The sequence below is a fragment of the Oratosquilla oratoria genome, chromosome 27 (genome assembly GCF_046742065.1).
Source record: "Oratosquilla oratoria isolate Oo_2021 chromosome 27, ASM4674206v1, whole genome shotgun sequence".
NCBI classification, from domain to species: domain Eukaryota; kingdom Metazoa; phylum Arthropoda; class Malacostraca; order Stomatopoda; family Squillidae; genus Oratosquilla; species Oratosquilla oratoria.
The window spans coordinates 26832977-26837976 of record NC_134803.1 but is presented as its reverse complement, the minus strand read 5'-3'; positions in this window follow the sequence as shown (position 1 = coordinate 26837976).

The window sequence follows — 5000 nt, the reverse complement described above, 5'->3', positions numbered from 1 at the left end:
TAAAAGACGTCATGATTTCATTATTTGTAATCTTTACTTTTTCTTGCAGGGTACAGTTGACCTTGAAAACTTTTTTTTTTATCTTTCTTTTCCTTTTAAGGTCTTTGAATGTAAATAAAACCAGGGCCTCTTTGATTCTTTGAGACTCGTTTATCAAAGGATTACAAAGGCGGAGCATGCCGACAGGAGACCTTTTGATCCATATCTAGGTCGGATGCGAAAAAAAAATCATATTAATAATAAAATAATAAATAAAAACTATGATAATGTAAATAACAAATAAAATACATAAATAAATGCATAGGTATAGTTAAATAATAAACAAACAGGTAAATAGTAAATAATAATAAATTGACATATAACTAATAATAAATAAAAATCACAGACAAATGATAACAAAACAAAAACAAATAATATAAGATAAATTATAATCATTACAGCATCTTAGGTATTTATCTAAATGATTCTTAAAGCTTCGAACTGAACTACATTGCACTACCTGTGCAGGAAGTTTATTCCATTCATTAACTACACGGTTGGCAAAGTTGTTTCTACCTACTTCCAAATTGAATCTATTTCCGGAGAGTTTAAGACCATTGTTTCTTGTCTGATTCTCATTCAATGTAAAAATTTGGTCACTTTTGATGTTGTCAATTCCCTTTAGAATTGACAACAACAACAACAACAACAACAACAACAACAACAACAACGCCTTTTCCATCCTACAGAATTCTTTGCTGAATGATTAGATGCTCGAATTTAATATCATGTCGAGGGTATTTTAAGTATTTTTTCTATCAGATTCTGTCTCTATCAGATTTGAGAAGTCGCATGCTTGATAAATTTAAACTGTTTATCTGTATTGCCCCCCAAATATATATATATATATATATATATATATATATATATATATATATATATATATATATATATATATATATGTATATATATATATATTTATATATATATAATACATAAATATATATTTATATATATAATTACATATATATATATATATATATATATATATATATACACACATACATATATATATGTTTATATAAATATATATATATATATATATATATATATATATATATATATACATATATTAGCACAGCGTAATGTAATAGCACATTGGTAAAATGAAACTTGTTAACCCACTGTCGGAGAAAAGAAATCAGAAATACTAATTATACAGATAATTAGTATTTCTGATTTCTTTTCTCCGACAGTGGGTTAACAAGTTTCATATACATATATATTGTGACATTCTTCCAAGTATACAAAATATACTCGAATTCATTTTTCCCCCTCAATTTGTCACCTAATTTGTATCAAGTAATTTACCCTGTGATTGAAAACGTAGCTTATTTTATTCTCTATAAGATGTTTCATCACATAATTACAAGTACTTTCTCCTTCTCGTACCTGATGTTTCCCACGGAATTGAAAAGCGCTCTTCTGATGCATCTTGAATTTTGCACCTAAGACTCTTCGATCTAATTTGTAGGTCCTCTGTATTTTCCGCAGAACCTTCCAGGAGTTTCTTCCATTTCCTTCAAGAAACACTTGCCTACTAAGGAAGAAACTCGAGGTCCTTCTTGGGCGCTCCTCGACCTCAGCATGATCCTAATTTTCTAATCGCAAAAATCTTTGAAGTTGATGGCACGCATTAATGGATTTGGATCTTAAGATAGATGATTCTAATCACAGTAGTGGCAGCCCTCGAAGTGAAGTTGAAAATTTCAGTGCAAAAATCTATGCAGTCATGAGGGCTTACTCTCAGTGGAAGAAAATTGCCTGGTGGCAGATAGGATATAAAAGTCGTTTATAGTACTGAGAGTAATAACCCATTTTAGCTGATGCCAAAGAATTTCACTCTAGGACTTGACAATCATTCTTTTGGGCTTGGTTTTTCACTGAGCAGAAGCTATCGGAAGCTATTCTCACAAATTAATAGATATGTCTAGCCACGCCCAGAGAAGGCTATTACAAGCCTGTTGCCAAGAAAGAATATACGAGTATATATCAAGATAGGTTTAACGCTTCTCCCAGAAGAAGTTGAAGTGAAAGGAAATGAGCGAAAAAGATCATCTCCTCAAAAAACAGTACACGAGTATGAATGAAACATGTATGAATATATAAAATAAGAGTCAAGGAATTAATAATCTGGTAATTGGGTAATTCCTTTCTAATACCCGGTTCCTGGTACCCGGACATAATTGGGTCCCTGTACTTCAAAGTACCACTGTTCCAGGAAGTCGATGGTTCAGAATTCCACTGGTACGGGCTTCGGGATTCCGATTTCCGAGATCCCGTCCTCCCCACGTCCCGTACGATCCTATTCCGAGAGTATAGCGGCAATGGAACCAGAACTCGTGAATATTCATGGGAGAATACCACGTATAAACATTTTATATACGATTTGATGCCCTTCTCGGCTCCACTCCGATGCGCGAGGGGACAAGGTAAAGTGGATAGAGAAAAAGAGAGAGGGGAAGAGAGAGTGAGGAAGAGTAAGAAGGAGAGGGAAAAGAGAGGGTGAGGAAGTTGGAAAGTGTGAGGAGGGAGGGTAAGAGAAGGAAAGAGTAGCAAATCAAGAAAATGTCAAAACGAAATGAAAGATGATAAAAGAGAGAAAGGTTTAACAGAAGGAAGAAGATATTTGGAAGGAAAAAGGAGATTAGATAACATAGGAAGACGTAGATGTAAAAGAAGGATGAGGATAACATGAAAAACAAAAGTAGGAATAAAAGAGGAGGAGGAGGAGGAGGAGGAAGACAATAAAAAGAAATAAAATAAAATGTGAGTTAACACTTCGGGGAAGAGAATGGAAGAGAAGAATGGAGGAAGACAGAAAATTATAATGACCGAATAATATGAAAGATAACATACGCTACATAAGAAAATATACATTTGAGTTAAATGGAATGAACCCTGATATGTAACTGGAATAGAATTGAAAGAGAATAGCCATGATGAGAAAATAAGTATCAAAGTGAAGAAAAGAAACAAAGACATGAAGGAGAAGGAGATAAAGAAAAAATCAAATAGAAAAAGGATGACGAGAGGGTAAAGAAGAAGAACGAGAATTAGAAGGAATAAGGACAAGAGGAAGGGGAGGACAAGCAAGGGTAGATAGGAAGTAGAGGGGAAAATATTAAAGAAGGCCAAGTGAAGGAGGAGGAAGAAGAAGATAAGGAGGAAAAAGAGGATGAGGAAAAGGAAGAAGAAGAGGAAAATCAGAAGAAGGAGAAAGGAGGAGCTTGAATAGAAATGTCAGCCAAAGGAGAAAATGAAGGAAGGAAGAAGAAGAAGAAGAAGAAGAAGATGAGGAGGAGGAGTTAAAGTAAAAAGAAATAAAGGAGGAGGAGGAGGAGGGGAAGGAGGAAGAGGAGGAGCCAGTAATGGCGCGAAGGAGGAGTTGATGGAACAAGAGGATACTTGGGTTGATCTGGCGCCGCTGTTTTATCAACGAGCCAACTCCTTCTTCACTACCTCCACCATCGCCTCCACCTCTGTCTTCTTTTTTTAATACTTCGTCGCTCCAGCTTTTCTCGTCTTCCTACTCCTCTTCCTCCTCCCTCTCTTTCTCTTTTTCCTCTTTCTAGGGCTCCTCTACCTTTTCCATTTTATCCAACTTCCCCTCTTCCTCAATCGCTTTCTACTCTTTCTACTCCTCCCTCCACCTCTTCTATCACTCCCTCTTTCCTTTCCTCCTACATTTCACCGTCATCGTACTCTCCCTTTTCCTCCCTCTAATTCTCCTCTTATTTTTCCTCCTCATATTTCTCCTTCTCCCTTCTCCTCCCCCAACCTATTTACATTCCTATCTGACATTCTCTCTCTCTCTCTCTCTCTCTCTCTCTCTCTATACCTACCTACCTACCTGTCTACATACATATATACATTTATTTCTCTATGTATCTCTCTTTGTGTGCGTGCATTTCTCTCTTTAACGTGACAAATTTGGCAAGAAATTAACGTAAATTAGATATTCAGGGCATAGATAAACACTGTTGTGTATTTAGTGAAATATTTGACACAGAAATGTTAGATTCTAGGCAGAATAAATTTAATTATAGCATTGGGCAAGAAATAAGTCAGTACAATTTTTGTGGATGGGAAATATCTTAGAAGAATTGATGAATACGTAGGTATTAATGGAATAGAAATTATGTACAAATGATATAGACAGACAACACGCGATGGTAATTAAAAAATAAAAACAGAAGAGATTAATGTAATGACGTATTGATCAGTAAGAGTTAGTGTGAAGAGTAAAGAAAAAATTTAGGCACATATTTTATAGGATTAGGGTAATACGGCCTATGATATTCGTACAGTATGACTTTATAGGTATGGATTATATAGAACATATGAAACAATTTGAGTAAGATTGATTAGAGTAATTTTATCCATTAAAGCCCCAAACCTACCTATGCACCAAAACGTAAATAACTAAAATTTGAAAAATACACTTGAAAGATAATATAGAATAAATTTATACATAAAATAAAAGATAAGAAGAACGGAATAGGAAGATGTCCAGAGATTTATGCAAGGACTTGACCGAAACTACAAGTAAATCAAAAGGGAAGGAAAGTGGGAAAACGAAATAAGGAAAGAGGGGAAATAAAGGAGAGGAAACAGAGAGGAGAGGACGAAAGCGAGTGCAAAGAGAGGAAACATTATAAAGGGGAAGAGAAAGTGGAGACGACGTTTAAGATGAAACAAGTATCTAAAACCTGCGAAACAGTCACATACAGTTAATATATATATATATATATGTGTGTATACATATATATATATATATATATATGTGTGTGTGTGCGTGTGTGTGTGTGTGTGTGTGTGTGTGTGTGTGTGTGTGTATATACATTCATATACCTCTATGTATACATATATATATGTATATATATGTATATATATATATATATATATATATATATATATATATTAGTGAATTTAGGGAGCAGGGTCTCTTCAATACATTT